We start from the raw sequence: 24,391 nt of genomic DNA, 5'->3' as shown, positions 1-24,391 counted from the left end.
AGCTAAACATTATCTAATAGCAGCATCAGATAAAACAAGTAGAGAATATTAGATCAGATTCAACTCATTTCTAAATTGGTTAGTTTATTTTTTAAAATTTTTATTTAAAAACATTTGTTTTGAAAGAACGAGAGAGCATGAATGGGGGCAGGGGAGCAACAGAGGGAGAGGGAAAGAGAGAAAGCCAAGCAGGATCCATGCCCAACACGGAGCCTGACTCAGGGCTTGACCTCATGACCCTGAGATCATGACCTGAGCCGAAATCAAGAGTCAGATGCTCAACATCCTGAGCCACCCATGCACCCCTAAATTTGTTAGTTTAAACGTTGTTAATGTACTCATCATTTTGTCCTGCTTTTCAACTTATGACATTTTATACCAAACAATTTTAATAGTTCCTAAGAGCCAAAATTGAAAACAAGACTCCAATCCTACTGTATTTCCATTAGACACTCCCAGCAGAAACGATGAAGTGTTTGTATTAAACAAAGAGGGCCACCATTTCTCAATAGCTTCTTGTTCTTAAAATCATAAGTTTAGCTACAAGAACTAGTCAGATATGTATTTCTACTAAAACTCATGACCATGAAGATAGAGGCATGCTTGAGACTGGATGAAAATAAAAAAAGAAGAGATGCTAGTGCTTCGCTGGTGAGAGTGTCCTACTGAATGCCTGAGCGTGTAGAGGAGGTGAATGATGACCTCCTAAGACAGGCAATAAATGATACAGACCTGGGACAAGATGCCGACAGAGCTGTGCGGCCTATAACTATCTACATGTCTGAGAACATGAACCCCATTACAACTTGAACTTCCTGTTTAAAATGCTTCACTAACGCTGCTCATAATTTTACCTCCCAGAAGATACAAGGGGAACAAGAACTGTTACTCTGCACTTCACTCTGATGTAGAAGAAAGAATTGGGTAATGACCGGAAAGTGGCAATGACCTTGGGAGAAACTGAGACATGATACGGTTGGAATTAAGTTTAGCGGCATGCGAGAGAAAATCCAAACTAACTGGCATAGTGCGTAAGATTTGAATCTTTGCTGAAAAAGTCCAAAGGGCAGCTTTCCAGGGTTAGGGTAGCAACCTCACACTTTAGTGCAGATTCCAGGCTCTTCTCAGCCCTTCATTCAAAATGGAATAGATGAAGAACAGGGACATAGAATTTAACTTCACCGCTTTCCAGTTGTTCAGTCTTTGGCAAGTCGTTTCACTTCTCTGTGCCTCCGTATCTACATCTGTAAACAGATTGATAATTACTAACTATAAATTACTTTAACGGAAATTGTTCGTTGGAACTGTGGGTAGGAATTTGTAATAAGTACTCAAAAGTAACCGTAGCTAACATTTAATGAGTGCTTCTCACGTCTAGGTGCTGTTCTTTTTAAGTCTTTACTTGCTAAGTAAGGTACAGATGATAAATGGCAGCATCAATGTGTCAATGTAGCCGTAGGAACCCTGCTCTTAAGCACTATTTAGAGATAAAGAAACGGAGATCCCCATCTCATATGATTATGATATGCACGTGAGTTGCATATGAGTTAACGTACGTGAAGCATAAAGAGTAAATGCTGGCACATGGCAAATGCTACATAGTCTGTCTGCCATTATTATGGCTACTGCTTTTCTGCTGAGGCCTCTTAATCAGCCTGAGATGGCAGCTAGAGCACCAGTCATTCCAACTTTATTAAAAGAAAAGTTTATATCACCTTCCTTTGAGGACACTTCCTATATACACATACCATAATCTCAACTTACATCCAATTGGCCGTAATTTAGGCCCATGAACCTGAGAAATGTGGTCTTTGTTGTATATCCCAGTAACACTTGTGGAATTCATCACTGAGAAAATAAAGAAAAATTAAACATCGGGAGGAACAACCAACAGTTGATTGCCATATGTCATCTGTGAGTTCATAAAATTGTGAAAATTGCCTATTGGAGGTTCTTAAATATGTACCTTAGGCTTTTAAGAAAGCCATTGATAAAATAAAGCAACATCGTAGTCATGATCTGGTGTCTAGAGCACCCTTTCTTAGCTCCCCAAAGAAGATTCTTATGGGCACAACAGTTAAGCAAAACAAAAATTAAAGCAATACCTATGAAGACATAAAGACGGACTAATCTCAGAAACCATGGAGTTTTGATGAGCTAAGATTTATAAATAAAAGACGTCATGTACCTTTGTGACCATCACTAATGAGAGAAAGTCAAAGACGACAGAAAGTTTTAAGGGTAAGACTGGAAACAGGGAAGTCCACTTCAGCTATGTTTGGTGTAAAAAATGGACGAAAAGGGAAAACCACCTGTTCTGAGAAGATGAAAGTAAAGCATAGAACTATGAATCTCTTAGTCTTCATCTTCAACCTTCACTGTAAAGACTCTTTCTACAGAGAAAAGTGTAACAAAGATCATTAAGACAAAGACCTTAGTCTGCTGTGCCTTCCCTGCAGCGAGCTTTGCACATACTGTTTCTCCTGTCTGGAATATCTCTCTTCTCATATCCACTTGTGAAACTCTCCCTCCGACTTCAAAAGCTGGTTCAAACACTAGTCCTAGAAAGTCCAGAGAGAGTGGGAGAATTTCAAGAAGACACACCCGGCAGAGAATATTCAAGTTCCTTTCCCCCGAGTGGGGGCCTAAGGCCAGCTAAGGGTAGCCAGACGGATCAGACTCAGAATTTTAGTTCCGAGGGCTAGAGCTCCTCTTAAGCAAGAAGGTCAGGAACAGACAGATTCAGCCGACGAGTAAATGCCAAAATGGTGACAAAACGGGAAACGAAGTGACATATCGAGTCCATTGAGATGAACGCAGCTTAACTAACAGTTTATGTTAGGCAGAAACGTTATAAAAAGAGAGCAATTTCATTTAATATGAACTTTAATAATGAATTCAGTATGAGCTTTAGTGATTTCTGCAAATGTTTTTGGATGTCTTAAAAAATGTCTCTGGTTATCTTTAGGTTGTCTTTTCTAGTTGCCACCTTCAATTTCCTCAGCTGGAAATGGACTTTCAAGGCAAGTTCGGGCAATTAGGTAAGAGGATGTATGTAAAGCCCTCGGCTTTGTTGGGGGCACAAAGTATTTGCTCACTACTACAGAACTGTAAAACTTATGAACAGGTTTAATGCCTCGCCAAAAATAAATGAGATGAATCGACAGCGTCCTGATTTTCAAAAAGAAAATGGTTTTATGTCCTCTTGAATAACTTGCATACCTGAAGCCAAAATCCCTGTGCTTCTTTTCATTCCACTCCCCATCGGGGTCCCTTTTCTGACCTCTCTGTCTCTGCCAATGTCTTCACCTTTTCTGGGTTATTCAGGCTCAAATATTTAAAGTCCCATTTGAATCTGTCTTCCTCATCCTTGCATCCATTCACTTGTCAAGGTATATAGATTCTAAATGCACCGTGTCACTCACATCCCTTCCCATTAACAGAGTTCAAGTCCTCATTTCTTCTCTCCTGGACTATTGAAAACCATCCTAACTGATCTTTCACCTTTTGCGCCTTCCCACCGCTAACACATCCTCCAGAATTCTTCCTGTTGAATTTCAGCTCGTTCGTTTTAACCCATCCTTTCAACTTGTCAGTATCATTCAAAATCCTAATTCCGTCCTCTACAACTTACTGTCCTTTTATCCCCCACCCTCGCTTTCCATATCATCATCCAAATCATATAATTAAAACAACAGGCAAAAGACAAAGCAAAGGGGCGCCCGGGTGGCTCAGTCGGTTAAGCGTCTGCCTTCAGCTCAGGTCATGATCCCAGGGTCCTGGGGTTGAGCCCCGCATTGGGCTCCCTGCTCTGCCGGGGAGCCTGCTTCTCCCTCCCCCTCTGCTTTCCACTCCCCTGATTGTGTTCTCTCTCTGTCAAATAAATAAATAAAATCTTTAAAAAAAAAAAGGACAAAGTGAAGAACTCCACCAACACAACTGAAAACCATTTCCAAGGTCGATATCAATTCAAACCAATTTAATTAAATAAATATGTATTGGGTCCTTCCATCTATAGTGTGGTACAGTGTGGAAAAGCATTTCAGTCTTGAAGGGCACACAGCCCTGGCTTGAAGCTCTGGTTTTCCACATAAGAGTAATGTAGGGGGGCGCCTGGGTGGCACAGCGGTTAAGCGTCTGCCTTCGGCTCAGGGCGTGATCCCGGTGTTATGGGATCGAGCCCCACATCAGGCTCCTCCGCTGGGAGCCTGCTTCTTCCTCTCCTACTCCCCCTGCTTGTGTTCCCTCTCTCACTGGCTGTCTCTATCTCTGTCCAATAAATAAATAAAATCTTAAAAAAAAAAGAGTAATGTAGGAAGGAATTTTTGGTCCACTGAAGAGGCAAAATGGGAATATCTTACCTAACTTAGAAGCTTCAAAGTTAATTAATAGCATTATCGGGAAAGGCAATCTAGTTCAATTTTCAGAATATGGTGTTTAATACATTTGATTTTCTAAAAATTAAGCATCATGCTAAATCTGCAGAGATACAAAGAGTGAGACTCAGCTCCTGTTCTCAGAAAACTTAAGAGTCCAGTTGAGGGGGATTACAGATGTGATAAGAACAGTCCACAAATACTAATGAAAAGGTTCAGTGGGGTAAGTCCCAGTGCAAAGCCATGGGACTCAAAGCAGAGGTCACACCTGTCCTGAGGGTAAGGCCTCCTGGATTGTTCCTGATCAGGAATCAAGGGCAATGAGGAATCATCGGAAGTTTTTAAAGAGGAAGTTAAATGATTAGAGCTCGACTTTAGGAAGGCTCCACAGAGAGCAACATGTAGGTTGTATTACAAGATTTGGGAGAAAAGGCCAGATTAAAAGACACTAACCGCACTTTTTTATCTCACTTGACTCTCATGCTGAGTCCACTGTTGCTTCTTTCTTGAGCTCTCTCCTTCGCTGTCTTCAAATTACGTCTCTGTTATGATCTTGTCCAAAATCTTTGGTTATGTGGTTATGGCTCCGTCTCATTTCTGACTCCTTTTTCTCTATTTCTGTAGTAACTATTGATGTTTCCTAAATTCTGTTATAACCCTCATTTTATATCATTCCATCACACTCTCCTTAAATGATTTTAGTTAGACTCAAGAGCTCAAATCCTGCCTGCATCTTGGCAACTCCCCAAACTAAATTTCTTGACAGAATCGCTCTTGAGCTGGAGAGTTCTATCCACCTAGCTCCTCAACTCCCACAAGTGAATACTCAATTAATTCTAGCTCAAGTCAAACTAGGTGCCATCTTCACAACAAACTCTCACTCACTCATTCATTCATTCGTTTGGCTCAAAGTATTTGAGCCTGTGCTAAGTACCAGGTACTATTTATAGGCACGGAGGCCTTCCCAGTGAATAGAGATATCAATCCTTGCAGAATTTACATCAAGTTCATCCGGGCAATGGCTTTTCAGTATTGTGATTCTAATTTTGACAATCCCCTTTACCCTAACCAACTGTTTCTAATCCTTAGGTTACTCTCTGATGTCTTCAAGATAAAATTCAAGCTTCTTAGAATAACATTTAAAAAACAAACAAAAATTTATGATCTAGCCCCAGTTGACAGATTAGGGTCATTTTTTTTTGCCATAGTTTGCAATTTACATAATTTATGATTCCTCAAATGAGCAATGTTCTAGCTCACTCTTGGCCTTTGCCCTCGCTGTTTCCTATCTGGAGAATTTCTCTTCACCCATGCCCCATCCAGCTAGTGCCTGCTCTCTCTTCAAAACTCACCCAAAACGTCAGCTCTTCCATGATCATTCTCCCAATTCCCAGAGTGGATTAAGTGAGCTTCTCTGTTCCTATGAACTATCTTATATACCCCCATCATATAGCATTTATCCAAATCTATTATAAATACTTACTTCTGTATCGTGGCCCAAGTAGTTTCTGAGCCAATAGAATATGGGGACATCGATGTTGTTCTCTGATTCCCTGTGCTTTTTGCATTCGCTACTTCTCTAGCCTTAGAGTCTTTTTTAAAAATCCTTTGTGCTAGTTAATTCTTATACTGAATTTTTCCGATTCAAATGACTGTGTGGTTTCTGTCTCCCAGATGGACTCTGACTGATAGGCTCCCTAGCACATACTGAGAACCAAACAAATTGTGGTTGAATTGCTAAACTAATGATCAAGAGAAGAGGCCAAAGTTCTAAATTGCTGTATTTGATGAAGAAATATCATCAAGGTGGAAAGATCACTGAGGATTCCAACTGACTGAAGACGGCAACGAATTATATATGAGGAACAAAACAGAGCCAATGATAACACCGAGATTTTGAGACTGAGAGCCTGGGAAAATGATGGTACTATTAGGAGAAACAGACAACTAAACAGGAGAAAAAGATGGTAATTTTAAGTGATTTTTTAAAAATACGTTTCTATCTTGAGAGAATGGTATTTTCTGCAGTGTCTCAAGCAGTTAATGCAGTTACTCCCATAGCTAAACCTAAAGTCCAAAGATCTCAGTGAGTGGCTTAAGGGGCGAAACGTCTCTTCCTCGCTCACACAGCAGCTCAAGCCCAGGCTTTGGGTCGAGAGCTTTCACACGGTGATTTAAGGAACCAGGCTCCCTGCATCTCATGGTTATACCTTTCCCCTGGAAATGCCCCTCAGGAGCTTCTGCATCTGGGTGCAGATGGGGGAAGACACAGAGAAAGAACACTGGTTTGGGAGGAATGGCCACATTCTTATGCCTGTGGCGTGTTGGAGTGGGAAGGAAAGAGGAGGAAGTAGAGTCCATACCACTTTAGTTTTATTAGGTTACACTAACTATCCAAGTTTGGGTGAAGTGATCCTAAATGATCTCACCGTATTGTGAAGTATGTGAGAAAGGAGCAAACTCGTCCATTGGAAGCAATCCAACTTTTGTCCAGGCTTATTTATAAAATTAGGTAACTCACTTGCCCTCAAAATAATGGCTCTATTCAGTGACAGCTTGGTATATTGCCTATAACTTATAACAGAAAAGCTAGCCTCTCTAAATAAGGACTACTGACAAGAAATACTCAGCTTGTGAATGCTTACCTCACAAGTACGCTTTACATCATTTTGGGAGAAAAGTTACCTCACCATAATTATACATCAAATATAACAATAATAACTAACACTTACTAAAACACCACTGTGTGGCACATCGTGTCATGGCGAAATATATGGATTATTTTATTTAAGCCTCACAACTGCCATGGGAAATACCATTTGGGCCCTCACTATGACCACTGAGAACATGTTTTGTTTTGTTTTTTCAGTGTTGACAACAGATGGACCTTGATTCTCTATTTCCCTGGAGCCTTTTTTCTTTTTCCACTTAACTTCTGTGCCATGGTAGCTTCCAGAGGCTGCCTAGGAGTTACCATGTGGGGACAAATTATAGGAAGAAATAGCATTAATCTTTCTGCTGAGAACCTGCTTTTGGTTTGAGAAGAATTCAAATTTCTGCAAAGAAAAAAATATTAAAAGTTCAATGCTATATTAGTATTATAAATAAAATGTTTTATTAGAAAGAGAGCTGGCAAATATTTTACAACACAAGTAGAAATAATAATAGCTAACACCTATAAAGAATTTACATAACTTCCCATTGAATTTGGGATTAAATCCAAGTTCTTTAAAAAAAGTTTTCCTCTATAAAATGGCTCTTGAACCACATTTCCAAAATCATTTTGAGCTGTTCTCTTATTTGCTTTTTGTGTTTCAGTTATAGTGGTTATTTCTTTTTCCTTCAGTTTCCAGAATATTCTGATCTCTTTCCTATTTTATAGACTTGCCACATAGCTCTTCTTTCTTCTTAGAAAAATCCATTCTTTTAATTTCCTTCCACCTACTCCTTCCCATCCTTCATCTCACCTCTGAAGAGTAATTTTCTCTGAGCATCTAACGTGGACTAGATTCTCCTAATAGTTGCTCTTCACACGTGTTCTTCACGTGTTCTTCACACGTCTTAAGTTACTTCAGAGCATTTATCACACTTTATTATATTTTTGTGTGTTTGTCTAGTGTTAAAGCCCTGATTCTTAATCCCATCTTTTATTCAATCATTCAACAATTCTAATGAAGGAAAGAGATAAGAGTATAGTTAGAAAGATCTGAAAGCAAATACTTTTAATATGTGGAAGATAATTTTGAACATGTTTATCTAGTTTGTTATAGCTATGTAGAATTGTATAATGAATTTTTTCATAATTTAGTGGCTTTAAATAACAACCACTTTATTATACCTTACGATTTTGTAGATCAGGAATTTGGATGGAGCCTGGCTGGGAGACTCCCTTTTTTTTTTCTGCATACCATAAATAGAGGTAATTTGGTAACATTCAGCTGGTCATTAAAATCCAAGATGGCTCCGTTCACATTTCTAGCACCCTGTTGGAGATGGATGGAAGGAAGGCAAGGCTCAGCTGGGAATCTTGACTGGATCATCTTTAACATGAAGGCCTCTAGTTAGACTCCTTTTTTTTTTTTTTCATTTTAATAGTCATGTCTCTCACTTTACTAATTCTCAAAATATATGATTCCAAGTCAGACCTTTTATATGGCAGCTCACATCTCCAAGAGCAAGTGTTCTGTCCTCGCAAACAAGACAAGCACCATGTCCTTTAATGAACTGGTCTCAGATATAGTACCATTCCCAGCCCTGTATTGTTCATAGCAACCACATGGCCTCCCAAATTGAAAGGGAGGAAAACCAACCCCACCTCTCCATTGAGAAATATTAAAGAATTTTCAACCATGTGTTAAAATCTCAGCAATATTTAGACTCTCCAAAACTATGTTGATTGAATTCTAGATAAACAAGGACCAAAAACCATAGTTCTACCATTAAGGGGCATAAAAGAATAATGAGGAGCAGTTCTGTTACAGTAGATATGTAATTTAAAATCTTCCCCAAATCCACTAGTCAGGACAAATCTACCTTCTACTGTACTCCTAAAACACTATGAAAGTATGTTTACTATAGAACTTATTACAATGCTTTCAATAATTCCTTGTTTCTTCTGTTAGAATATGGGGCCTAATAATCAGTGTAATGCTTTGCTGTGGCACAGAGTACGTACTCAATAAGTATATAGTAAACAAGGAATACTTCATAAGACATAAAACACAGCAAACTGATCTCTAAGTTTAGCACAGAAAATCCTAACCAGGAGTTAAACAGATACTGGTAAGCTGGGGAATATATTTATAATAGCATTTCTACGTGTAAATCTACTTCAAGGTCTAAATTAACAAGTTGGAGAACACACGTTTTGATTCTGTCACTGTCTAATTCATACTGAAGATGCATTTCATCTGAAGAAGTTAAGAACTCTACATTTGCTTGTTCCCTCTTGGAGACTTCTAGAGGCCCTAAGAAGTATTTTCATCTCCAATAGTAGAGAAGAACATAGATTCCAGAGTCAGACTGCCCTCACTCAAATTCATTCTTCAACACTTACTAACTTTTTGTTTTTTAATGATTTTAAAGTCTTAGTTCTCCATCTGTAAAGTAGAAATAATAGTAACTACTTCATAGGGCTGTTGGGAAAAAATAACTATTATTCAGGTAAAACTTTTGGAGAAATAACATTGTAAGCATTTATCAAAGATACTCCATAATTCTTTGTATTTCAGTCAGAAGAACTAGCACACTTACTTATAAATATGTCTAACTTTGTCCTGTCTATATTTTGAGTTCGTGGAGGTAAACAAACTTGTCTCATGCAACTTGCTATCCCTTAGAAAAGTTAACAATATTTTATAATTACAATTTGTACCTTGGTTTTCAGAGTTCTATCATGTTTATTGTTTATACCCTTTCTAAAGATGCAAGAGATGGGTTGTCAAGGGCTTCCACCCTGTCAAAACAGTCTGGGTATAAAATTGTCCCTTCAAAACAGAAAGACCTGTTGGGAAATCTCTATTGGACAATTTGTAAGGTAACTCCTGAAGTGTTATGATTCTAGAAATTATTTAAAATTTTAAATAGGCTATTTATTGAAATAAAATATATGTACTGAGAGGAAACAAATAATAACCACCAGCTTAATTAATTTTCACAATTTGAACACTGCGGTGTAACCAGAACCCATATTTAAGTACTGATAAAGTTATAATTATTTACAATTAAAATATTTATTTATATTATCACATCCTCTCAAATATAAGATTATCTTTGTTTTGCATTTATATTTCAAAGTCAAAGACAAATGTTCTCCAAAGATAAAAAGAATTGCATTATGAAAATGCTAAGTATGACCACAGCTTCAAATTTTTGCACTCTACATAATTGGTGAAGGTATTTTGAGTCAAGAATGTTTGCTCCAAAGGTCAATAATTAAAATCCCTTGTAGTTTTATCACTTGTTACCTCAGAAGAAAAATTTACCCTTTATGTAAGGCCTTATCAAATAAGCTATCAGCTATACAAGACATTTCTGTACATATATAAATGACAGTAAAGTACACATCGCTCCTATACTTGGGTTTTCAGTAATTAAGTTGTTTTATTGATGGTGTTTCCCTAGGAGGCTAATCACCAGTTACAATACTGAAAAAGTTAGTAATTGAATTTAAATGACACTTGGAAATTGTGGCTGAGTCCCTCATAGACATTCAAGTTTTATCTCCCGTCAAGACACCTACCTAGAGAATCTGCAGAATTATAAAACACAAATACTTGATATTTAGTGAAAGGAAAAAAATCTGTTTCCTTTTTTCTTTTTCTTTTTGCAGCCTGTACTCGGTCAACTTCCCTCTGTGGTTTATAGATTCTGCCAGATGACTCTTCAGACGTGGGTTTTCTTTTCCCACTTAAGAGCAAATAAACGGAAATTGTGCTCAAGTAGCCTTTCTGCCCAGAAATTAAAACTTGAAAATAGAAATAAATTGCGTTTGAGTTTGCATCTCATTTGATGTGCAGTCTCTCTAACTAGCATATATAAATCTCACGAAATAAATGATTTTTCTTCAGACTAAATTCAACAGCACCAAGTCCCAGGCATAACTTTCAGCCAGGGATTTCAGCATGTGTCTTGTAGAAAGTTATCAGGAAAAGAGTGTACAGAAAATCGAGGAGTGGTAGGTAGGTAGCCACTAATTAATGAAAAAAGAGCCCCAAATAACTCTAAATATTTAGGCTAGATAGTTTAAATGTGCTTACAAGGGATGACTATTAGCCCGTTTGAGAGATGGTCGTTCATTCATGGCACAATGCAGGTCCCTCAGAGGCACCACTGTGAAGGGAAACAAAGGGTTGGAGCAGCCCCACCCTCATCCATTCTCCTCCGCTGCAACCCCCCTTGTTCACAAACCCCTTTCAACTGCTCCTTTATTCTGGATGTTTACTTTTACTCATTCAGATCTCTTTTTGCTATCTCACGCACAGCATACCCCACCCGCCAGCAAGCTGCACCCTGAACACAACCAAACCACAAGCCTGCCATTGAAGAAAACGAATCTCAGGTCAAAGATTCAATCATTTGTATAAACGCTTTGTGATTTCTCACTTTTTACAAAACAGTAACTAAAGGTAACTTGATGCAAGCTAAAATAAATTTCTGGGGAGGAGCATTCTGCAGCAACAAAGGGAAGTTACAGTATAAGCATTTTGGAGGGTTTGTTTCCTTGATAATTCAAATAACAAAGCACGGGAAAATATCACCTGAGTAATATAAAAATGGCAGAAAAAAATATCTTGTATTCTAGAGTTGATATGTTAGTTTTGAGTTTGCTCTTACTTTCTAAGGTTATTTTTGTAATTCAGAAATCTTTAAATCCTGGAGTATGAGATAAATAAATGTATATACGATATTACCATATGATTACTATATATTTATATATAGTAATAAATATATTATTTATTAATAATAAATTATAGTATGTTATAAATATTATATATAAATATATTTTATATAAACATATATATTTATACATATATATAAAAAATAGCTCCCTAGGATATGTGATTATATATAAATAACTTTGCAAGAAGTTATACTTGTAGAGGGGTGGGAGAACCTTTCAATTAAGGCCTCTCCTAAGTTATTAATCAACAAGTTATTTTTCAACAAATATCTGCATTTTAAAAAAACATCATAATCAGATCAAGGGAGTATTTATAATGATATCGCCATTTACAGTTGGACATGTCAACACCTGTGAAAGTTTATTCTCTAAGTCATTTGTGTAAAATGGAATAGAGTCTTATTCAATCTCATCTTTTGAGCAAAAACTACAGTATAATTTAAAAGGCTTTTTAAATAAAAAAATTAAATATGGTAAAATCTATGAAAAAAAATTATTTTTAATTTGAATACAATTAATCAATCTCAGGCCATTAAATCTAATGAAAACTACTAGTTTACTACTCCATATTTTTCTTTTGTAAAAATTATTTTAAGTCAGCTTTGCTTTTTTTAAATGAAATGCATCTTTTGAGCTCTCTACGAAACCACAGCATAATAATCAAGATTTATAATAGCATTACACAGCCACAATATTGTGGGGGTTTTTTCAGTATCTTTAGGTAAAACTTTATTTTTGGTATCAGAGAGAAAAATGTGACTATTTCCTAATATCCCCACTTTTACTTTGGAAATACACCTATGTTCAATCTATTATTTAAGGCTTTATTTTTAAATTATTAAAAATTATGAAGTGTCTACCTCCTTAATCAGTAATAAAAGAGTCACATACACAGATGTGAATATTTCATTCATTCCTCTAAACACGTAGCTCATGTATGTGTTTTAATTGGGACAATCCCGCTCTCCTAAACTCTCAACTACTTTCATTAAAGCACATGAGCATGCAAACAATGATGACCCTTTAGAGCAGTCATAAATTTAGTCGCCGGGAAATGAGAAGGCTTCACAGATGACTTAATTTGCTGTGGGAACCTGCGCTTCCTCCGTGTGTAACCTCTGCATTTGGCTGCCTGTGACCTTCAGCACCAGCCACCTGCTGGAAGCCATGTTTGATTCTCTGACCAGGGAAACGCCTGCTTGACAACAGAATGGTATCATAGGACAGTGTGATGGAATTTTTCTTTCTCTGTCATCATTAAGGGGGTTCCCCCTATGGTGAGGGGAATGAAAAGTACGATTTAATGTTCTCTGGAGAGTGGCAGGGGGAAAAAGGCTCAAAGCTTCACATGCTGCTTTCGGAGTGGGTCATTTCAGTCCTTGTGGCGAATGGGATGTCCCAACGGAATTTGCCATAGACTGGTCTGAAAAGAAAGGGATTAAGACCCTTTTCAGGATGGAAATGTAACAAAAGGACCACTTTTATGATGTAGCAGCATAAAATAGGGGGCTCTATTGTGCAACTGATTGCTAAAGATCTTTGAATTGGGTAGCCGAGCCTGGTAGGCCCTGTTCCCGGCGGGTTTAGAGGCTTGTACAGAATATGTCTCCACTAGACGCAGAGGTCTGCTCTCATTTAGGCGCGAGTAAGAGATTATCAGTTTGTTCCTACATGATTTTTTTTCCACACCTACCGAAAAGTGGCCTGTAGGGAGATTATACTCTAGTGAAAGTTGCTGCTAATTAAAACAAGTAATTAGTGTTCCTCCAGGCTTTGCGGTTTCACTCACTTTTGCCCGCCAGACAGCATTAGTTTAAAAGCAATCCAATTTCTAGCAATAACAGACTGTAAAAAAGTCATTTAACAAGTATATAAGTGTAAGGTTACAGTTCAGGCGTTGATTTCTCTCTTCCGGGCTATTTGGAAATACTGTAGCAAAGTTGAAGAGAAAGAAAGTTAAAGAACTTAAAAAAAAAAAAAAATTAACATTAAGGAAAAAGGCCACAGGCCTCAGTCCATTTACCAAAAAAAAAAAAAAAAATGACAAGCAAAAACTGGGAGAATATGAGATTTCCTAAATTGCATTAGGAAACGAAAATTGGATTTAATGCTGTTTTCTCATAGAACCCTCACTTAGCATTTTGTAAACAGATCATTTCATTAAGTCCTTTTGTTTCTCCTCCCGCCTTTGCTGAAACAGAGACTTTTTATTGACTGATTCTCATTGAAATGAATTGGAACAGTGGAGTTTAACACAACACGTTATTACCCCCTTTTTTTTTTCACAATTCCAAAATGACTAGCCTGGCTCTAGTTTGCATATCTGGTGGGAGGATTTTGTTAAACTAGAGAGATTTTGAGAGACATTAAAATATTTTATCATAAAGAGATGTAACAAAAATTTATATATATATATATATATATTTAAAAAACCATACCTACACTGAATCATCCCCTGATCAAATTCTTGTGTAACTGCTGACTTTTTGTAATCTGACAACCTTCTATAATTGCTGCCTTGGCTGTTTAAAATGATCTATTTCTGAGGTTGATATCATCAAAGACACGCATGCCATTGTGCAAGAAATGCAATATAGCTTATCATTAAAATCTCCCAGAAGTCTCCTCCCCTACCTAACAAATTAATCCATAATAGTTCAATTAAGGCACAATTCTCAGATTTGTGAGTTTTTCAATGAGATATATATAGATATCTATATCTATATCTATCTAGCTATCTATATCTATATCTATCTAGCTATCTATCTATAAAATTTTTAAAAAAAAAAGACTGCCAGCGATTCCTCTACAAGACACAGAACTTTCCTTTGCTATTTGTATTGTATGGTGCTAATCCTATCAATAATATTCCATATGTGAAAAGACAATTATAAACTGTTAATACCACAAAATGTCAGCTATTATCATATATTCAACTAGTGGATTTTGAATTTAGTCATCTTCTTTAATGGATTACAGTTAATGAAGTATTAAGTATCCTGATTGTGAACATTTCAGGTTAAAATAAGACTACAGACCTATCCCATTTTAAATGCCAATTTAGAATATGCAGATGTCTTTCCCAAAGTCTGGCAGCTTGTTTAAATTAATGAAATAAATTTTCATTATGTGATTTATGAACTCTAAACCATATCTTAGAGTTTCAGTACATGCTTTTCCTTTTCTAGAATTTACTTCCTATATTTATTTTAAGTATAAGAGTTTTGGCACCAAGCTTAAAAGGAGAAATTTTACAAGTAGCATGCGATCAGTAAGTAAATCTATTTGCCTCTCTGCTTAATTTTTTTAAATATCTATGGGATGAAAAAGAACAACTTTTTCTGGCTAAAATTTGTTTTTTTCTAAGAAGGAATCTATGAAATAATGAAGACAGAACTCATTACTAAGCATATTACTGTACATATCACTTTCCTAGTAGAAATACTCATCTTTAGCAATTCTACAATTAATTTATAAGCCTTGCAAACAGTTAAATGTGTACATTGAAAGTTGTTGCCAATCCTACCTTTTTTCTTGATCATAAGCACTACACTCAACTGGCATTTTAAGATTCATTATTTTTTGTGTTGATTTTTAATGGTAGAAAGCCTTCTTTCAAAATCGGCCTGTGATAGTATTTGATTTTCTTAATCTGAATTGAGGCTACATCTAGGGGGTCTCCTTTGGAGCTCAGAATTTGCTTTTTATTTCAGGGCTGATAAGCTGGAGGATGTGACTGTGGCAGCAGCACAAGACCGAGGGCAGCAGAGGGCAGACTGCGCAGAGACCTGTGAGGACTCTTTACGGATCGTGAGGGAACCATAAGGGAGACCATAATAGCCCTCATTTCATGTATTAAGCCATATTTGCACAACAATTCCATTATAATACAAAGATAATCTCTAGAAGTAATTTTAAAACAGCAAATGTATAAATGCTGAGTCTCAAGTAAAAGAAACAATTTTCCTAAGCCAAATGTCTTTTGTAAGAGATTTCAATGGTCATTTGATTCTGTTTTAAAGATAATTTGACCTTATGATTCACCCTTTCTTAAATGTATGTCTCCAATATAATTGTTTTCATTTGGAGTTGAAGTTAAAAAAAAAATAGCTAAATAATCCGTCATGATTTGTTTTACTGCTTTGCAGTGCTTTTGTCTAACCAAAGGAAACTCTTAAGTACACAATTATTAGTATTAAAATTGATGTCTCCAAGAGTTCAATTCCAGCTTATTAAAAAAAAAAAAATCACCTGCTGAAAATAATGGTGACTCTAGTTTCTCTTTACATTTTTAAAAATATATTCCTCGCAATACAACTATTTAATCTAAGTCCACGCAGCTGGGCCATACATACAGTCTTTGAAGACAAAAACAGTATTATCTTTATGTAATGTAATAAAAATCACTAAGCGCTAACTGAATTTAATATAAATGAATTTCTTTGATATTTTTATCAACATTTTACTAAAGATACAGTGTAAATAGCAACTTTCATTATGTAGTTTGTGAGGCATGGTACTTAAAGGAGAGCAGTCCTGTGTCGTTCCGTACCGCAGAGTGCCTCTACAAAGCACAGGATTTATCCACTGCACAGCAGCACCAGGCAGGAAGAATAAAATTAGCATTTATGAGAAACTGCAATGTGCCAGGCATCACGCTAAGCACGTTACGTATATTATCTCATTTATTATAACAGCTTTGCGGATAAAGACTCAGAAGCTTAGACGGGTTCGGTAACTTTCCCCAGAAAGGTAAGGTGAAGTCAGTGCCTTCATTGGAAAATATTTCTGGAGTACGTCCTATGTGCCACTCACTGTGCAAAGCACATCGTGGGCTTCTATGGACAAATGCACGAGCTCCCTGCTCTCTGGAAACACACCTTCTAGTCAGAACACATTGTAGATGAGTATGTAAAGAAAAAGACAAAAAACAAACAAACAAAAAAACCCCACAATATTGGTGGTAAGTATCATACATAAAGACAATTTTCAGTCATCCATGAACAAACTTGTCTCCACGATAATGCCAATTTTTCCACATTATTTCAACCTTTTGACCTCAATGCAGACTTTTATATTTATTTCTATTATATTTAATCCTATAAATTGTAGTTGCATTTCCCCAGATTTTAACTTCTTTGTGATTCCCGATATTTTTATTCTCTGAAAAGCCGATGGCCGGTCAGACCATACCACTCATGCCACCCAGAGCCAGAGCGGACTGTATCCAACTTTTCCAGATTCACTTTATTCTTCAGAAATTTAGACTGCTATTGCAACCCTCTCTCTAAAGAGAATTGACTTTTCAGTCCCAATTGGTTCCATTGACCTTTGTCCCCTACTGTCTTGACTTACTCCCTTCTCTGTGCTGCCACTTGTTTGATCCTGTGTCTTTTATCATAGAACCATTTGGGTACTTGACTGTCTCCATTTTCAGTATAATAGCTAACATTCATTAAATGTCTACTATGTGCCAATCATTCATTCTAAAGTTTCTTTACATTTACATCTCATGCAAATGACCAATTTCTTTTTAAGGAAAAGTATGGCTGTCACCACTGTTTTATAAATTAGGAAAATGAGGTGCAGAGAAGCCCTCCTATGTCTCCAGAATCATACACTAGCAAGTGACAGAGCCAGGATTTAGAAGAATGCAGCTCAGTGATTTTACTGGTAATTTCGTGTTTCAGAGTCTTTTATAACACTGGAGCCACCTTCCATTTCAAAATGGATGACCATAGAATCAAGTCTCTTTTCTCTCAACGTTTTTGGAATGTGTCTCCTCCTTAAAGTCTAGGGTAGAGGTTAAATTACATTCAGTGTTCCTTGCCATGTTTTTATAAATTCTAAGTTAATAACAGCACATCTTCCTAGGTTTTTTAACACCACTTCTCCAAATCATGTTACAATAGAAGGGAGAATGAAAGAAGAGAAAGGCACTGGGCTTTGGCTGTAGAGTCTGCCAGGTACCTTCAAATCTAGCTCTGCTGTTTGCAGGCTGTGTGACTTTGGGTAATTTACTTCATTTCTCTTAGACTTTAGTTTCTTTTTCTTCTCATGGAGGATAACATATGTCTCAGGGGGGTGGTGGGGAGAATCAACTTAACCTAAGCAACGTGGTTTGGTATACACGATAATGTTGATTTTACTTTTATTAGAATTGAGATCGAAGAGGCAATTCTTTTCATTATTTCTTAAAAGTGTGAGAGAAATTTTTCCAAAAGTAAGTCAAGTTCTGTCAGATGCTCTGTTGTTGGCTCTCTGGCTTATCATAGTCTGCACAGTCGGTCAGCTCTTCAGTCATCATTCATTCACTTGTTTATTCAGCAAGCAATGCAGTCATCAGGCATTTATACGAACTACTCAGGAGGATTTCTAGAAGTATCCTACCAGTTTCTGTGCTAAACAGCAGGATTTCAGTGGTATGTGAGAGAGAGCTCCTACAATAGAGAAGTTTACATTCATACGATGTGATAAGAGATATGAGAGAAGTAAGCAAAAGAGCTAAGCTTATGTTAACATTTATATTATGACAGCATTATCCACATCTTCTCTCTTGCAAGGTGGTCTGTACTCAACAGTTCCCCTCAATTTAGCTTCATCTATAAAGTTAAAAATTTTATCTAAATCTCCCTCTAAGATCTTTTATCTCTTAAATGCTATACTTCTACAATCATGTCATGGCTGGTTCTGTTTCTTTTAATTCCATCAGCCACATTTCCAGTCTAAGGTTTACAGAATTTATTGAAGTAGAATGACTAATTTGCAACCAGTATCAATTCTTACTCCTTCTGTTACGTCAAATTGGTACACATGTGTACAAAATAATGTTTTAAATCCTGTTCAGTTTACCTGATATCTTGCTGAAAGTATAAGTTTTGTAAGAGATCATCTGCTCTGTTTCTCCTAATGATTGCTGGGGACCTACTATTACCCCTTTTCTTCTTTCTTCATTATTTCCATTGTTTCTCAAAAATAATCTTCTGTGTTTTTTTTTTTTTCTGGACATTTCCCCCATCTCTCTCAAACATTATTAAAGTAATAATTTCTGCTACAAATTACACTGGCCTGAATATGTCTGGAGAATAACCAACAGCAGAATACTCATGCCAGTGCAATGTGGGGAGCATTCGATATACACTTGGAAACACACTGGAGACTCAACCATGATATTCTTGGATTGAATCTCTAGAAAAAAATAAGACACCGTGGTCTGTAGAGAATAATATTTGTATGAACATAGGCAGACTCCTGGTGACCTGCTACCACAATACGACATGCATATGACATGCAGGGACTTCAAGTATGACTTTTTTTTAGCTTTCTGTAACTCCCGTATTCGGCTATACTTTTCATCCATTGCATTTTTGTCATGTTTGTCCTCTGCCTCTTTCCTACTATAGAACTTCATGAGGAAAAGAAAATTTAGTTACTGCTGTGCTGTCAGGGCATTCCTTAAATACTCACTCAAGGAATGTCGTGAAATGGTTACTATATCACGGAAAATATCACGAGATTAAAATGTCTGTGTTGGTATTATAGAGTATATAAAGAGACACTTGTTAAAAGAGATATAATTTTGACATTCTAAAGCAAAGCAGTTTTACAATTATTGTATAAATTTATAGTCATAATTTCCATGTATGGCTCCAATTTTGAATACATCATTTCACCTTGAAAAAAAAAATGTTGAGTATCATGGAAACTTCATTACCATATCTACAAAATAATGAGTAATTGTAGAACAAACACTGGGAAACCAAAGTTTTCTTTCCTTCTAATCATGATTTCATTCATGAACCAATTTTCTGGAGCGCCTGGGTGGCTCGGTCTGTTGGCTCAGGTCATGATCCCAGGGTCCTGGGATCGAATCCCACATCAGGCTCTCTGCTCAGCGGGGAGCCTGCTTCTCCCTCTCCCTCTGCCTGCTGCTGACCCCTGCTTGTGCACACTGTCTCTGTCAAATAAATAAATAAAATCTTTAAAAAAAAAAAAAGAAAGGAAGGAAGGAAGGAAGGAAGGAAGGAAGGAAGGAAGGCAATTTTCTATTGAGTGCCTACTATTTGCCAGACCCCGGGAAGAGGGCTCTATAGATGCAGAAAAGAGTACTCTCTTGGGCAGCTCGCATATTAACACTGGAAAGATAGAGAATATCTATCTTATCTACAGATTAGCATGGCCCCTGCGCAAGGATGACACCCAAATTCATGCAGATGCAGAAAAGAAAGGTAGTCACCACTTTTGACTATTTTCTGGGTAAATAGAATGAGAAAATCTACAGTTGAGGTGTGGACAAGCTAGTATCTAAATAAAGCAAAGAACTGGGCTCCTAATGGAGCGAGGAGGAAGGGAGCAAGGGAGGACCGGGGTAACAAAGCCGACCTCTGAATGGAGACAATTAATGATGGGAGTTCTTACAAATGAATAGAAGTTACATAGGACGATCAAAATTATCACATTCCAACATGCCCACGATAACTTGTTTACTGTGTGGACTAGCAATTTCCACTAATTAAAATTGATTCTAAGCAATTTGATTCATGTTTAATGTATGTGTTCTTTGCACTTACTCTAAAGAACAATCTGCAATTCGCAAGTTTTGCCTTAAATGTAAATGCCAACAATACTCTTGTTTCTTATTTAGTTTTCAAGTACTTCAGCAGCACGAGGAGAGCAGCGAACTACATTTTGAAGCTACTGGTCCCTGCAAGTAAAGGTCCCTCCTATTTCCTTTCTGATTTCCGACTCTGAAAAGTGTCATCACTACTCCCTTATGGCCGTTTTCTTTTAACTAAATCTAGACTTTTTCCTACTTACACTACTTTCAAAACCAGCACCTTTTTTTTTTTTCCTTCTGTCCAAAAGTCCTATAACAGTTTTCTCTCCTCACCACTGGAAATGGCTGCCAATTAATCCACGAATGCACAGTTTCTTCTAAAAATAAATGAGCCACTTGACCAAAGTTTTCACCTTAACTCATAAGAACCATGTTTATGCCTTTGCCAGGGCCCAGGACTGTGGATTTATTATAGAGACCTAACGAGTATAAACATTTCTAGTGTATTTGTTACAAAGTATTTGGGTCAGTCAACCATCATTTATTCTTTTATTCCCAGTCTCAATAACAAATTGTATCTTACTAGTTGTTATCTTAGTGAAGGTTAATTCCAAGATCGTGAGTTTTAAGAGTGTAACAAGTACCTTATACTTCCATCAAACACTTAATTTGCTCCCTCTCTAAATATTTCCCAACTCCTTGACTAACTCCCCCCATCCCAAACTTTCCAAAAACATCTTTCTTTTTATTTCTATAAAACCACCCCTAACTCCCTTCAGGGCATGACCAAAGCTCCCTTGGTAAAAAAGAGCCCTGTAACTGGACCCCAAGACCAAGATCCAGCGTTTTGTTCTCCATTTTGTAGCCACATAGTATTAAGTAAGCAAGTTATTTTTCTAAGTTTTCCTGGGTCTGAGATTTGGCAAATAAGAAAAGTAGATGAATCGTCTATAAGGTCCCTTATGGTTCTTATATTCCATAACCTTATTATAAGTCCCTCCAAACTACCAGGACCCTCAGGTTCTGTGTAGTTAACTTTATTTCATGCTTTTATTTTTGTTGTTTTCCATATTTTTCTGCGTGTGTTTTTCTATAACCGCTTTGACAAACAGGAGCCCCTTCATCTATTGTTTACGCTATATAATATTTAGCAATTAAAAATTAGTCCAGCTAACTCATGACCTCCTTCATACTAGAAATTTTGATGGGAATTTTGTACAACTAAACTTAAGCTATGAAAATGTCAAAAAATTCAGTTTTCCCGTTAGTATACGGCATTCTCTTTACTTTGGAATTTTATTGATGGTTTGAAGTTTATCTAAACCAGTGGCTTAGAGCACCATCTAAAAAAAAACAACAAAAAACTAAAGGTGGTAATATAGTTGTGCTGGCCTTCAATTAATTCCATGTGTCTTATAATGCAGTCTAGTATGAGACAGGTGATTGACGGATATCCCCGTCAAACGACTGTGCAGAGAGAAGTGTGTGTGATCTCAGTCCGGTTCAGAGCAGAGTGGTCACCTGGAAAACCCTCAGCTCAGTAGAAATGTTCATCCTCGGTGTTATCAGTCTCATCCAAGAAGTTCAAAACTAAATGGACCCAGGGACCATACTAGGACTTGAAACCTTCAAAGGGGCTCCTGCGGATCAAAGATAGGCCCTACTCACCTGATCCTATCCGTTCACGAAGGGCGAGCTTTTTAAGAAGACCCTTAAGTCAACTTTAAAAGAGAGCACTAAAATGGAATTTAATAAAACACAGAACCAGGAAAATCGAAAATAGGAAAGACTTCAGATGGTCTAACAGTGCGGGGCTTCGTGGCATTTTTTCTTCTGTTGCTGTTGTAGGCCATCTCGTCAAAATGACCCAGTAAAGAGAAACAAAAAGGAAGGGATATTTTTAAGGAATGCTTGACTTGACTCTAGAAAATATCTTAAAGTATTTATTAGACCGAAACACCATAACAAAATGTAAGTTGGGTTCTCACAGGATGTGTTTTATATAACTCGTAGGTACTTGCTACATGCTGAGTGATAACGAGGATAATACTGATTATTCGATCATGAATATGGAAACAGAACACTTTAAAAGGAAGTTTCTCTCTTGAGTTTAGGAGATCATCTTTATTTATCATCAGTTTTAAAAGTCTTAATACTGTCATTAAGAAATGATGTTAACTTGTAACATAAGAATAATATTAACCAACCATGTTTTTAGAATCACGGATATCAAGAAAAATATTGCTTGAGGGCTTCCATTATCCCCCCAAAATCAGACGATTAACCCTAAAGCTAATTTAATATCCTGCTATTTCCAACCTGAATTTTAAATGAATTATATGATCTATTCCATAACATATCCTATCCTTTGAAACAAACTTTGAAGCAATTACTTAGGATTCTTTGGGCCTGCTTTAAAAATGTTGGTGTATGCTTTCTGGCTTGTTTTTGTTGTTTTAATTTAACATTATGTGTCATGATTAACAATAAATAAACCTTTTAGATTTTAGTTTGGTAACTAAAAGCGGAGTTTTAACCTCTCAGGGCTATTTCAGATTTCTGTTTTACTTTTTTCCTTCTTTTGTTTCATCTTTCTTTCTTTCTTCCTTTCTTTTCTCTTTCTCTTACTTTCAACTTCATGATAAATTCTGGACTATGTCTCAGTGAAGTTTCAACACTAGATTTAATGAAGTAGCTGAACTTTTAACCTCTGAGACCAACACACTTTAAAACTATCACCAATATCCATCGTACTTTTTTTCAGTGGTTCTGCTCCAGATATAGTAAGCCTTACAGTGTACAGAACCTTATTTACCCAAGCTCTTTGTAACAGCAAATGGAGGGGGTTTTAATTCTTTTTCTGGTCTATCTCAAAATTCTTGGAAAAAAAAATAATAAAAAAGCTGGAGCCTCCAGCCCTCTCTACTCCCCAATCCTGCTCCTCTATTGGTCGCTGGGCTACAAATAAAGAGCTCCTGGGTCGTCAGCTTTCGATAAAAAGTCACTTATTTTTAACAAGGCTTCAGATTTCTCAACAGAAAGGATCGTTTTTACCAGGTCATCGTCTTACAGCTTCCAAAATCATCCGATCTATTCAGCCTACATTCTGCCTGCAAGGCGCACGAAGCAGCATTTCCTCGAGTTCCAGAGCCAAATAGTTGGGATGCTTTCAAAAGCAAAGAACATATTTTAAAATGTAGAATTCATGCTTCCCTTTTCCTCTTTGTGCCATAAAACACTTATAAATGTCACTCCAAGCTATGTGTGTCTGTGGGGAGCCCCAAACCAGGCAGTTCCCTTGTTTGTTGGAGGAATAATCTGATGAGCAGTGAACACTAGAGGGGGAGCTTAGCCGTTCAGAAGAGAGAAAGCTTCAGACCCTTTGGGAGAGGATCTAAGACACACTAGAGCCACCGACTTACACAAGTCAGCAAAGAGTTGGTCAGCCATGGTTCAGAAGTCGAAAGGTCAGGAATGGTAGGTAGCCAATTTATTGTCATTTTCCAAAAAGGCAGAGAAGCAGAAGTGGAATTGAGAAGTTTAGCTACTCTACATGCTATGATATGGAATCTTTTTAAAACCTCTCCGGAGGCAGTTTTTACATGAGGGGTAGGATTACAGAGGCTTTTCCCCCCTTTACCATGACTGTCTGTCATTTAAATGTCTAAGGAATGATGGGATGAATTATCATAAAATTTTGACAAATTTGATAGCTCAAGCAAGAGGGGGAAATAGGCATTCTGATTATTAGGTTCTAATAAGACATGACATTTAAAATGAGTTTACATGGCAGTTAGACCTTTGCTTTTTTCCCCCTTGATTTAAAAACATTGAGGTTCTTTTCTTTGGAAAGGAAATGACTTATTTCAGTTTTGCTTCTTTGTACTTTAATGATTATAAGTCCTATTTTACCTCTTATGTATTTTTATCCCTTGTAATCATATCTAATTGCTTTCTGCATCTTGCCTGAAACAAGAAAGCTTAAAATGTATCTTAAAAACAGAACCAAACAAAAACACAGAATAGTTAAGGAGAAATAGTTAGAATTTTAGTAGG

General features: G+C 36.9%; 1 long non-coding RNA gene across 1 annotated transcript in view; it reads right to left on the bottom strand.

Moving 5' to 3' along the window:
• Nucleotides 1-227: 227 nt before the first annotated feature.
• Nucleotides 228-24,391, bottom strand: part of LOC148110044 (uncharacterized) — a 64,945-nt gene continuing 40,781 nt past the window's right edge. Inside the window, exon 3 of the long non-coding RNA XR_015724317.1 lies at nt 228-1,244. This is a non-coding gene — a long non-coding RNA (uncharacterized LOC148110044). The remainder of the gene's footprint in view (nt 1,245-24,391) is intronic.

The sequence above is a fragment of the Ursus americanus genome, chromosome 5, assembly GCF_024610735.1.
Source record: "Ursus americanus isolate L20-20 chromosome 5, mUrsAme1.1.p, whole genome shotgun sequence".
In the NCBI taxonomy this organism is placed as follows: domain Eukaryota; kingdom Metazoa; phylum Chordata; class Mammalia; order Carnivora; family Ursidae; genus Ursus; species Ursus americanus.
Note: the sequence above shows the minus strand (reverse complement) of the source record. Positions and strands in the feature narration are given on the sequence as shown.